Below are 13,372 nucleotides of genomic sequence, written 5' to 3'. Positions count from 1 at the left end.
TAACAGGGGTAGCAAGCAGATTCAATCCTTTGTCTTGACCTAAGAATGTCAGTGCTGTTACACACTTTGAAATAATTTGGGAAATTTAATCAGTTTGTTCTAGTGGCAGGGGGTGGGAAGAGAGTCTTTGCAAAACCATTACTGGTAAAACAGAGCCCCCTAAAATCTCCCCAGTCTTCCTGATGCCTGAGCCCTTAAGAGAAACATGAAGGAAACAAAGGGAGCTTGTTTCTGGGTCCAGGGCCTTTGCAAGGTGGCTCAGAGGTTGTGAGCTGCTCTCCCAGGACCCAAGTCGAGTGGTGCCAAGGGAGTCAGCATCCTCTTCTGTTCTCCATGGGAACTGCACTCACACGCACCCTCCCACCTCCCCTCCCCCTCCCCTACCCCACTTCACCCTCCCCACGCACCCCATACATACACACATAATTAATTGTAATATTTAAAAAAGGCTCTGAGTCCAAAAGGGGACCCCACAATAGTGGGGATTTGGGGAAGAATGGGGTTCCCTGACTGAATCCACACCATGCTAGACCTCCACAGTGACATCCAGTGTGCTCGCTTAGACCTCCTCCTTCCTCTACTCAGAGACCGTCCCCAGTTCTTACACTTCCCCCTAAGAACAGCTATTAAAACTCACTTTTTAAAAAAGTTACTTCTCTTTTCATTTTCTTATGTTTCTTTTCTTGCTTTTCGTTCCTTAAGAACGAGGAATTCAGCATAGCGCTCGTTTCCATAGTGTTTGCATATTCCCTGGGTGTTTGCATATTTACCACATGTGCTGCCAAACCATTGTCTAATTACACGGGTCTGTTGTCACGCAAAAGGAAACCCTGTCCCCGTAACCAGTCACTTCTGGTTTCTCCCTCTACTTCACCACCCCACGATATGCTGGTTTCTGTGGCTGTGGCTGTCCTGCTCACTCCATACGAGCAAGATCAGGTCACAGCCGCAGCTCTCTAACTCTGCCCCTTTAGGTTGGCGTGTTTTCAAGGTTCATTCACAGTCACAGCATGAATCAGTTCTCCATCCTATCTTGTGGCTCAGTCGCACACCACTGCGGGGATAGACCACACTTATCTGGTCTGTAGTGAGACATCTGAGTCATCTCCACTTTGGATTATTATGAGTTTTTCGGCTAGGGACACTCATGTGCACATCTGCTTTGGTGGGCACAGATTTCCACTCTGCTGAGCACATGCTGGGTGTGCAATACCAGGCCGCAAGGCACTGTTTAGCCTCTTAGGGAACTACTGGGCTGAGTCCCACAGCAACTGCGTCATATCCTGCCCTCACCAGCAAAGAAAGAGAACCGTACACACAACCAGGTGAGATTTGTTTGGAGCTGCAAGGTTAACTCCACATGCTTAACCTTTGACCATATATATCTATCAGCATATCAGCAAGTTAAAACAGAAAAATCTTCCATGTCATTAAATTTTCTTCTATTACATTTTGTTTATTCTGTGTGTGTGCATGTGTGTAGGTGTGTAGGGACGCATACCATGACCTGCGGGTGAAGCCAGAGGACAACTTACTCAAACTGGAGGTCTCTTCCTCCCACATGGATCTTGGGAATGAAATTCCGATTTTCAAATCAGCTGGCAGATCCTCCCTGCACTGGGTTTTATTTTGAGGTCTATTTTTATTTGTGTATATATGTTCCTGGGCGTGCAGGCCACATGCACATGTGGGTGCCAACAGAATCCAGAGAGGCCACTGGCTCTCCTGAAGCTGGATTTACAAGCGACTATGAGCCAACTGACATGGGCTCTTGGAGATAGAACTAGAAGGCCCCTGGGAGAGCAGGAAGCATTGTTGACTAGCGAGACATCTCCCCAGCCCAGAGCTATTCCTGCTTCAGTGATGATCGCTGCAAATAGGTTCAGTCGGGATTTGGTACATGTCTTCTCAACAGCAAGCGTCTAGCTCTGCACCCAGGCTGATCCCCTCCTCTCACTGGCTTTCTCTTCCCTGTCTTTCAGACTTCTTCTTTCTTTTAATTAGATTAAGAAAACTCTCTAAGCACACTTTTTTATTTCCCTTATCTCTTTTTTCTGTTCATTAACTTTGGTTTTCGGTTTTAATAACCATACACAACTGAACAAAGAATGAGAAACGAATGGACCAGAAGATCCGTCTGAAGAATCCAGAGTTCCAAGTTTCATTCTGAGAAATGAGGCTCTTTGTTTTTGTTTTGTTTTTCTTTTTTCGAGACAGGGTTTCTCTGTAGCTTTGGAGCCTGACCTGGAACTGGAACTAGCTCTTGTAGACCAGGCTGGCTTCGAACTCACAGAGATCCGCCTGCCTCTGAGAAATGAGACTCTTAAAACTACTCCAGCCTCCACGTTTTCTGGCTGCTGTTGCCATGCTTTAAAATTCCCAGTTAGTCTCTATTAGCTGTGCTTTGTGTGTTTAGGAAACAGACACTTTCCAATTTACCCATTTCCTGCTCATGGGCCCCTACACCTTCTCCTGCCTGGAATCACTCTCTCTAATGAGTTTAATTGTTCTTTCATAAGGATACTAACAATTCTCAGTCTTCATCTATAAATACTTTATCCCTCTCTTTTTTTTTTAAAAGAAATCTAAGTTGATAGCATTTTTTGCCCATTCTAACTCACAGTGTGGGTGTTCGCTGACTTTCTAGAAATCCTACTGGTTACCCATTAGACCCGATCATTCAAACCCCCATTTCTCTACACCTTTGTGGTTGTTGGTGGTGTTTTTTTGGTTTTGTTGGTTGGTTTTGCTTTTTTGGTTGTGTTGGTGGTGGTGGTGGTCTTCACATTTTGTGTCTTCCTATGAGCGCTTACGCTGCAAGGTTTCCTGGGATTGATTTCCCACTGCGCTAACCCTTTGCTCAGCTGTGCTCATCACACCGATCATCCTATGCCTGCTGCAATGGACGCTGCTGTCATCTACAAAGCCCTAGTCAGTGCATCTTCAAACACACCTCCTTTCTTACCCTCTGTTTTAAATTCTTCCTCTGGTTTCTTCCACACTTTAGTCATACTTATTAAAATTCCTTCTGATTGTCATGTTCTTGGAGTCAGTTCCCCGATTTGTTGTCTTCTGACTTACCCTTCTTTGATTAACTTCCTGTGTTTCTAAAGTCTTAGGATTGTTTCTAGGCTAGTCGTTGTTTTTTAATTTAAAAATCTCTGAGAATTTAAGACATGAGTACTATATTTACACGGTCTCTCCTCTTCCCTCATTCCCTCCAACTCCTCCCATGTGTTCCAGACCCCTCCCAAATTCACGACTGCGTTTCCTAGAATTATTGTTATTGTTTTACACACATGCACGTTAAAAACCCTACTGAGTCCCATTTAGCATTGGCCACAAGTACACAGGTTTGGGGCCTCCTTTCAGGGGTGCTTTATGTTGTGGAAGCTGGCTGTGGACTGTTTGTATTTGTTCAGCACTCTTGAGAAACTATAGATCTCGAGTGAATTTTTTGCATCAATTTCTCCATTACGGGGTTCATACATAGGAAGACTGAAAATGACACCTGCTTGAGGGCCAGACTTTGTGTCTGAGACTCTCCCAGAAGGCATTTCTACTTCCATTCGAGCCTGGGACACATAGCAAGGTTTCGTCCCTGTCCTCTGAGCCCTTTGAGGACCTCTGTTTTCTGTGGGAGAGCACTCACCACTACCTGCTACACATAACACGAGGGGCACAGCTCCTGAGCCTAGAATGGCATCGCACTGTCTTAGTTCAGCTTCTCTGAACAGTCCCATCAGCATCCGGACCTGCTGGGGATTTACATTCCTGGTATCTCCTCGTCAGCCCACCCTCCTTCCCTTTGAACTTTGGGGTGAATAGAGTGCTGCTCACAGACTGCACATGGCTTTCTAGAAATTCCCTGACCCTATTCCCACACCTAGAAATCACTATAGAATACAGTTTAAATCTGAACCTGTTTTACTGCTCAAGTTTCTAGAACAGAAGTCACACACTTGCAATCTTGGGATCAGTCCAACCCACAGATGTGTTTTGTTTGGCCTGGACACTTTTGGCATACACCATGTTTAAAAAAAAAATCTCACTTTGTAAGCCAACTCTTGGAAACTCCAAAGATTTCACATAACAATTTTTGGGGTTTTTTAATCTTTAAAAATTTATTTATCTATCTATTTATTTACTTACTTATTTTTTGGTTTTTCAAGACAGGATTTTTCCATGTAGCTCTGACTGTCCTAGAACTCACTCTGTAGACCAGGATGGCCTTGAACTAAGAGATTCACCTCCCTCTGCCTCCGTGAATGCTGACAACAAGACTGGCTCTTTCTCTGTAGCCCAAGCTGGCCTTAGACTTACAGCAATCCTCCTGCCTCTGTGTCCTGAATGGTGGGATTATAGGCATGTGTCACTGCACCTGGAATCTAATTTGTTTGTTTTAAAATGGAAAGACCTGGAGGTGGCAACAGTGAGTGGGGCTATCTACTACCTGGCTACAACCTGCTGAAGCGGGGAGTACCTCACCCCACAGTCAGGCTGCTGGTTCTCCCTCTCCCACTTCACACTGTCCACCCAGTGTTTACACAGCCCCTATGCAGATTCTATTTTGCTATCCATTCTTAGAATTAATTGTTTCAAGATTTCAAGTGGCCTAGCCGCCCGGAAGCCCCATGAGGGCAAGAACTGTGGCTGGCTTTTTTTTTTTTTGTGGCTCTGTTTTAGATGCCTACATGGTACCTAGAGGGTGGCAGCATTCACTATTTTTGTATTTTTCATGAATGAATTAACAAACAGACAAGCTAGTCTAAAAATAAACAGCCCAAGAGTCCAAACAGCTCTGTGGCGGAAGCCTCTCCAAAGGGCTGGCAACAGCGAAGCCCTTCATGTTCACATCCTGAGACTCATCCTGTCTGAAGTAATCACAGGCAGAGATGGAGCAAGTGGAAGTTTGTTATTCTGATCCCACATGGTTTTCAACAAGTCCCTTAATTTTCCTCTGCTGCCCATTCTCCTTTGGAGAATGGACAGAAATACTTCACCATTCTAGGGACGAACACTGAGACATCCCATGGTGCCTGGACAAGCTGTGCTATATGGACACATGACCTAGCGTTGGAAGGGCTGATTTTATGTGGCCAAGTCAGCATGGGAAAATCTTAAGTGCACCTGGAAACAGACTGGGGTGTAATTTCCAGAGATGGCTTACTGAATGACAGCTTCCCCTTCGGTCCAGTGAGAAATTTAATTTGCCGAGGACTCAACACAGGAAGCATTTGCCGATTAAAAATATGTCTAAACAGATGTTCTGCTTAGCCTGGAAGAGGGATCTTAATGCAACTGTCATTATTGGATTTTCTTGGATTACTACTATCTGGAACCAGAGTCCAAATAGAAGGATGTAATTATTTATTATGGCCAAGAGTTCGGTATTTCAAGAGGAGCTCAGGGGCATCTGAAAGGATTTAACACACTGGGGGTGGAGTGGGGGGTGGAGTGGGGGTGGAGTGGGGGGGATACAGGCCATTTAACTCCCTGGCTCTGGGAGTGACATGTCCTCTCTGAAAGAATGAAGCGGCCATTGCTACTCGATATTGCATTTCCAGCTGAAGGCACAGCCATGCCATAAACAAAGCCACGACTGACCAAACTTCTCAAGCGAAGAGCTGTTGTTTTTACATTAGACAAGGGGTAACTCACACACTAGAAGCAAACACCCTGAATGCACAGATATCTGCACAACTCTCACCCCGCAGGTAACGGCCAGAGTCCCATCTTGCTGATCATTTGAAGACTTAGGAGCAGTTCCTGATGAAAATTATCCGATGCTGCAGTGGCTCTCAAACCTGGGTGCACTTTAGAAACACTGAGAAAGGTGTTTCTAAAAACATAGTTATCTGCCCTTGCTCTGAACCTGTGGCCCAACAGGCCTGGAGGCCTGGCACTTGCAGTTTTGAAACCTATTGAAGACAAAGCTCCGTGGAGTTTGGGAACCACTGATAAAGCTCAAAGGCCGAGATTAAGAGTTTTAGGGGCCGTGAACTTAAGATAAACACCACTGGTTACCTCCCATGTGGCTCTGCACAGACATCCCCTGAGCCTGACGACTTCCTGGAGCATGGCTGTGAGATAAGCATGGAACCAGATGGAGACTGCCAATCACTGAGGTGAGCAGAACTGTACAGAACTTCGGGGATTGCCTGAATCTGACGCAAGCTCAAATGGGGGCCTGGCGTTAGTCAGCTCTGTGGTTATCATCTCTGGACACACGAGACATGCACTCGGCGATTCGGGTATGGAACGACATTTTGGAATGCGGATGTCTGTGGGATCCTTGTTTTGGGATGTAAACATCTCCCATTTTTCTTCACATTGGAACAAAGACATTACAGTCTGATCCCAAATGGGAAAGAACCATGTTCTCTTATGAATAAGGTTCTAGATACCAGACTCTATTCAGCCAACCAAAGGTGCATCCTTGCAACAGTTACACACGCCCTCACTAACAGCATCACAGACTCGAGTATGTGCTAAACTCTCAACTTCTGAGAAGGGGCTGCTCTGATCAAGGCTTTATGGGAATGCTGGGTGAGTGGCCTAGATAGAGATCAGCCCAAAGCTGCAGGCACAAATTCCCACCTTCAAGACTGAAGGGAACCACATAGTGCCAGGAAACCAACTTCTGCTAGAACTAAGCCAGAACTCCCCCCTCAAACTCCCTTTTCTGCTCAGGTAGTCTCCTCTGGATTCGTGGGAAACAGGTGGGCTGCAATTAAAGAGAAATCTAGAGTTGGCATTTCCTATCTGCAATTCAAATAAAAACAAGATGTGTCCCTGGCAGGCATCCATCGGTGTCCTAGAGGGATGGGATGGGAAGGAGAGAGGGACAGGCTTAAACAACTCCCTTTACTTCAACTTCTGGGTCTCACTACTCCCATGGACTAAAGACCTCCTTGTCTGCGACTGTGGCATAGTGCAGAAAGACTGACCTAGCCTTGACATTCACTGACTTCTTCAGACAAGGCGGGGCCATCCCAGGGGCAGCCCTGTAGACCTAGCAGGCTTCAGAGGTGTACTGGAGAGAAAGCGTTATCTTCATTCTGCCTAAAAACCCTCCGGCATCTGCCGCAGTGCTGGCCACGTATGCAGCCCAAGTAGACGCAGAATTTTAATGGGCTGCAGGAGGCTTTTCCTTCCTGTGCTCTGTGCAGCTGTGGAACAGCTGTGGGAGCTCAGTCCAGGGTTGATGATGCACTCAGTGCTGGTATTATCATTCCTAGAGGGGAAGGTGGGAAGGAAGAAGCGGATGGAGGCTGAAGCGGCGGTATATACTGTGATCCCAGCATTTGGGGAGGCCGAGGCAGGAGCATCTTAAGGTCAAGGCCAATCTAGACTACACATTGAGACCATCTTCAAGACAAAACAAAAATGGAAAGCTGAGCTTCACTTATCCTTTGGGAGTCTTGCTTATGTGCTTTATGTGAATGAATATCTCTAATTCTCTCCAAGCTTCAAATGAGGAGTTAAAGTATCCAATGTCATAGCTACTAAAAGGCTGAGCTGGGGTTCAAATCCAAGTGTTTCTGACTCACCTTGCTTTTTTGATTGGGTGATTTTCATGCCCCCCAAACTAGTAAATACAAACACCCTAATGCTATCTTTCACTGATAAAAACATGAGATGTAATAACAGTGTCCTATGCAGACCAGCAAGCAGGCTGCCTGGTCTTTGGGAGCTCAAACCAATGTTCACATTCAGTGGAATCCACTCCCCTCTCTTTAAACTTGGACATTTGGCTTGAGTTAAATGTGAAGAAATAGTATTATTAGGATTCTGATCCAGGCCCAAAATGGATGCTTCTCTTGTGCTTTCCCCATTTTGATGAGTAGCCACCTTGCTGTAGACTCGGATCATTGAAGGGGAGAGGGGCAACTAAGCGATCTAGACCATCCATCCCAACCTTGCTGCCAGAATGCAGTCAAGAGAGTAATCCCAGTATGAAAGAACCACCCCATTGAGCCCAGTCTTGCCACTGAATCATGAAATGTCATTGTCTGAAGCCAAGGCCAAGGACTGTTTTTATGCAACAGTAAATCACGTAAATAGGAAACAGAAAATTCAACATGGTACCTGTGCTGTTTCAGTGCTATGACAACTCCCTCCAGCTGCTTCCCCATGTCCTGTACTCCATCTTCACCATGAGCACTGCTTGTCTATGGCCAAATGAAGGGTCCCTAAGTTTGTCTGAAACCTGAGAAGCTGGAGACACCATATGCTGGCATCACAAAATATGGATAAACCAAGCAGGTACCGACCTGGAAGCTTCATCCTTAGAGGCTAGCTTTCATGGTACTGTAAGGTGCTACCAGGGGAGAAGAATAAGCCGCAGTCTTTCTTAGCCAGGTAAGAACTTTGTCAGCTACAATAACTATTGTCCTGTCAAGATATGCCCACTGGTGCAACAGTGGCATGAATATTACAGGAGTAACCAACCATTTTCTGGCTGGATTTAAGGCCAGCTCCATGAGTTGGAACCCATACTTGGCACTGCTATTGGCAACAAGTACCTGTTGTTAGATAGAAAATATTTCCTAGGGAAGAATCTACTAATGCTATTCTGCTTAAAGGCCATAGAATTAAAATAACTTTTAATGAGTTGTTGCTGTACAGGTTGCTGTAACCTGTAGATTAGTACAGCTCTACTTCTTGTAGTCAACACAAAGACTCATGATGTGGGAGTGTCATATATCAATCTGTTGATTTTATTGGTTAAGTAATAAAGAAACTGCTTGGCCCTCATAGGTTAAAACATAGGTGGGTGGAGTAAACAGAACAGAATGCTGGGAGGAAGAGGAAGTGAGCTCAGACTCGACAGCTCTGCTCTCTGGAGCAGAGGCCATGCTCCCCTCTCCCCGGCAGACGCCATGAAGCAAGCTGCCAGGTCAGACATGTTGAATCTTTCCTGGTAGAACTGATGCTACCCAGATTACTAAAAATGGGTTAGGCAAAATATGAGAATTAGCCCGTAAGAGGTTAGAGCTAGTGGGCCAAGCAGTGTTTAAAAGAATACAATGCGTGTGTTGTTATTTCGGGTATAAAACTAACCATGCGGGAGCCGGGCAGGACAAAAAGCAGGCCCGCAGCTCCTACTACAGACTCACAGCTGCTCAATGTGCAGAGAAGAAAGACTTCTGAGTGCTCAGCCCTAAATGGACATCTACATCACACTCCTCCCCGCCTACACCCCAAGACTCAGGGATGGCCGTGGAAGAGAAAGTATAAGAATTTTAAGGACCCAAATAGATGTATAAAGAAACCATGTTTTCTGGATACAACAGGGCAAGGGCTTATATGAACTCACAGTGATTGTGACAGCATGCGTAAGACCTGCATGATCTCAGGCCAGACAAAATCCCAGTGTGGGGGGTGGGGTCCAAAGTCCCACTCCTAGCCGAGACGCTATTGGCATTTGATAGCTGTTGGGAGGGAGTTAGTTTTCTTTAAGGGTGTGACCACGATTCAGGGCAAGCTCCACACCCAAGAATAATTGGGCAACACACTAAACTCAATAGGTTAGAGACACAGAGAGAGAGAACATGAAGTGAAGTTGGGTGGGGTGGGGAGAGGTGTGTATCTGGGAGGAGTTAGTGGAGAGGGGAAAGATAAAAACTACATTGTATGAAGTTTTCAAAAATTAATAAAGACGTTGTTTTTAAATAGCAAATAAGCAAAGCAGAAAAGTACATATTTTGTTTGTTTTGATTCTTTTGAGACAAGATTTTGCATAGTTAAAGATGACCTTGAACTTCTGATCCTCCTGCCTCTACCTCCCAGGTGCTGGGATTACGGGCCTGCACCAAGACACCTAGTTTATGTGGTGCTGGGAACCAAACCTGGGGTTCATGTACGCTGTGCAAGCACTCCACCAACTAACTATAGCCCCAGACCAAAAAACAAAAAAAGAAAGAACGATTCTGTCTGTTTACGGTCCCTGTACAGCTGAAAACAAATGCAGGCCCTCCAAGAAGCATGGTGGGGTAAAGTGAAGAATCTGCTTCTCTGTGAAAGAAGGGGATTTGAAGAAGGGGATCAGAAACCCAACAGGAAAATAAGCAAAGGATACAAAGAAGCGAACTACCAATATGAACACCCAGATCACTAGAAAACACAGGAAATAATGCTCAAAACCTTTAGCAATCAGAGAGAAACATAAATTAAGTAATCATAAGCTATTGCTTATTGGGTTAGAATGCCTGGTACTAGTGAGGCTCTGGGGAAAGGAACAACCCTTGTAAGTTATTATGGAAACATGGATTGTTATTCCTGGAGACACTCAGTATTGCAACATCTATGAGAAAACATGCTAAGTGGGACTGGAGAGATGGTCCAGTGATTAAGAATACTGCTCTTGCAATGGACACAAGTTTGGTGCCTAGCATCCAGGGCAGGTGAGTTACTCACAACTACCCACAACTCCAGTTTACATGGCCTCCTACCCACCCCAGATCTGCTGTCGCCCTTGCCTCATGGATCATCTCCATCTCTGAGACACAGTTCCCCAAATCTCGTCATCTTTCCTCTCAGCTCCAGAGGATCCAACACTCTCTTCTGGTCTCCATGGGCACCTACCCATAGATTTATACCCTCGCAGAGACATACATGAATATACATAGTTAAAAATAAAAAAAATTAAATCGTGCTAAGTAATGTGTTTGTTGCAGACATAATTTACAGCAAGGGCTGGACGGAGTGAATGGTGACAAAAAGGGAATAATTGGGTAAACTATTATCCATACTAGGAATATTTTGCAGCTGTCCAAAGGAATAAATTAATCACTAATCACAAGTACTTTGGAGTTTTTCATGAGATATCAATGACAAAGCATGAATTAAAATGTGTATGAAATGGACTCTCTGCTCCTCCCTGTTCTAGAGACAGCTGCATTTTTTTGTGTAGTGCCAGCCTCGTCCCAGAGACACGATGGTGAAGGTCGAAGTGAACGGATTTGGCCTTATTGGATGCCCGGTTGCCAGGGCTGCCTTCACTTCTGGCAAAGTGGACGTTGTTGCCATCGATGACCCTTCATTGACCTCAATTGCATGGTCTACATGTTCCAGTATGACTCCGCCCAAGGCAAGTTCAGTGGCACAGTCAAGGCTGAGAATGGGAAGCTTGTCATCAACGGGAAGGCCAGCACCGTCTTCCAGGAGCGAGATCCTGCCAACATCAAATGGGGTGATGCTGGTGCCAAGTATGTTGTGGAGTCGACCGGTGTCCTCATCAACATGGAGAAGGCTGGGGCCCACTTAAGAGTGGGGCCAAAAAGCTCATCATATCTGCCCCTTCTGCCGATGCCCCCATGTTTGTGATGGGTGTGAACCATGACAAGTATGACAATTCCCTCAAGATTGTCAGCAACACTTCCTGCACCACCAACTGCTTAGCCCCCTTGGCCAAGGTCATCCATGACAACTTTGGCATTGTGGAAGGACTCATGACCACAGTCCATGCCATCACTGCCACCCAGAAGACTGTGAATGATCCCTCTGGGAAGCTGTGGTGTTATGGCCGTGGGGCTGCCCAGAACATCATCCCTGCATCCACTGGTGCTGCCAAGGCTGTGGACAAGGTCATCCCAGAGATGAACAGAAAGTTCACAGGCATGATCTTCCATATTCCTACCTCCAATGTGTCTGTTGTGGATCTGACGTGACGCCTGGAGAAAGCTGCCAAGTATGGCAACATCAAAAAGGTGGTGAAGCAGGCATCCGAGGGCCCACTGAAGGGCATCCTGGTCTACACTGAGGATCAAGTTGTCTCCTATGACTTTAACAGTGATGCCCACTTTCCACCTTTGATGCTGGAACCGCAGTTGCTCTCAATGACAACTTTGTAAAGCTCATTTCCTGGTATGATGATGAATTAGGATACAGCAACAGAGTGATGGACCTCATGGCCTACATGGCCTCCAAGGAGTAAGAAGCCCACCCTGGATCACCCATCCCAGCAAGGACACAGCAAGAGAGAGGCCCTCAGCTGCTGAGCAGTCCCTGCCCTAACTCAGTCTCTCACACTGAGCATCTCCCTCACAGTTTTTATCCCAGACCCCCAGAGTCTAACAGGGGGGCTTAGGGAGCCATACTTTCTTGAATACCATCAATAAAGTTGACTGTACCCATAAAAAAATGTGTATAAAATAGAATTCTTTAAAAAAAATAATGCCAAAAACTATACATGCATAAATGTTGATGTGCATACATATATGTACATACATGTGTTCACATAACAACACAAATATGTTGTGGAACATTTTGCTATATAATGATATGTTAAATTTGTTTATATTGCAGAATATTACTTTAACTGAGTAAAGGTGCGTTACATTGATTTATGCTGCCTTTGTTAACCATGTAAAGATGTATTACAATTGTTTATGCTGCATTTGTTTAATGTAAAGATGTGTTGGCTGTTTCACCTTGCCTACCCAAGGCACCTGATTGGTCTAATAAAAAGCTGAACAGCCAATGGCTAGGAGGGACAGGAGGAACTGGTGGGCAGACAGAATAAGTAGGAAGAGAAATCTAGGCAAAGAAGAGAAAATAAAAGAGAGAGAATGAGGGACATACCTGGGTCCAGAAGTCAGCCAGCTACACAGGAGAAGTAATGAAAGCAGGACAGGAAGAAAGAAAGAAAGAAAGAAAGAAAGAAAGAAAGAAAGAAAGAAAGGAAGGAAGGAAGGAAGGAAGGAAGGAAGGAAGGAAGAAAGGTAAAAATCCCCAAGACAAAATATAAATAAAAAGAAACAGATTAAAGAGAGTTAAGCTAAGGCTGAGCATTCAAAACTATTAGGTCTCTGTGTCTTGGTTTAAGAGCTAGTTGGTGGCCCAAAAGAAAACCCAAGTGCATTCAGGACAACATGTAGGGAGGTGAAGACAGCATCATTATCTGGGAAGAACAGAGGCTGACTGTGGGGAAGTAGCCAAAATAAGGGCAAAAGACCAAGACGTGATGGTATCAAGCTATTCTGGCATTTGTAGGAGTTTGTAGGAATGTATATGTATATGAAGTTTTAAATATTTACATATGTATGAGGAAATAATATTGAGGCAAAATCATAAACTATAACAGATAATGATTTCTATTTCATCCCTACAGAGGCGTTTTTAAAACATAGGATTCTAGCGTTTGAAAATTATTCCTTTGTACTGCAGTTGATTCCAGCCCTGCTCTGAGCAGAAAACACTTCTCCAAAGCTGAGATATGTCCAGGCACCTTCAGAAGCTCTTAGGGCTGCCAAGATTCAGAGGCCCAAGGACCAGGCAGCCCTGGGAGTGCTTCCGGGAAGACCTTAGGCTGCCCCAGCAACCACCTTATCACTCCCTGGGCAACCAAAGACTCTAGACTGCATGG

General features: G+C 45.2%; 1 protein-coding gene and 1 pseudogene across 1 annotated transcript in view; one reads left to right on the top strand and one right to left on the bottom strand.

The window, feature by feature from the left end:
* Nucleotides 1-13,372, bottom strand: part of Tll2 (tolloid like 2) — a 105,218-nt gene that overhangs the window by 42,970 nt on the left and 48,876 nt on the right. The gene's annotated exons all lie outside the window — the stretch shown is intronic.
* On the top strand, nucleotides 10,931-11,941 carry LOC130879611 (glyceraldehyde-3-phosphate dehydrogenase-like; annotated as a pseudogene).

The sequence above is a fragment of the Chionomys nivalis genome, chromosome 8, assembly GCF_950005125.1.
Source record: "Chionomys nivalis chromosome 8, mChiNiv1.1, whole genome shotgun sequence".
NCBI lineage: Eukaryota > Metazoa > Chordata > Mammalia > Rodentia > Cricetidae > Chionomys > Chionomys nivalis.
Note: the sequence above shows the minus strand (reverse complement) of the source record. Positions and strands in the feature narration are given on the sequence as shown.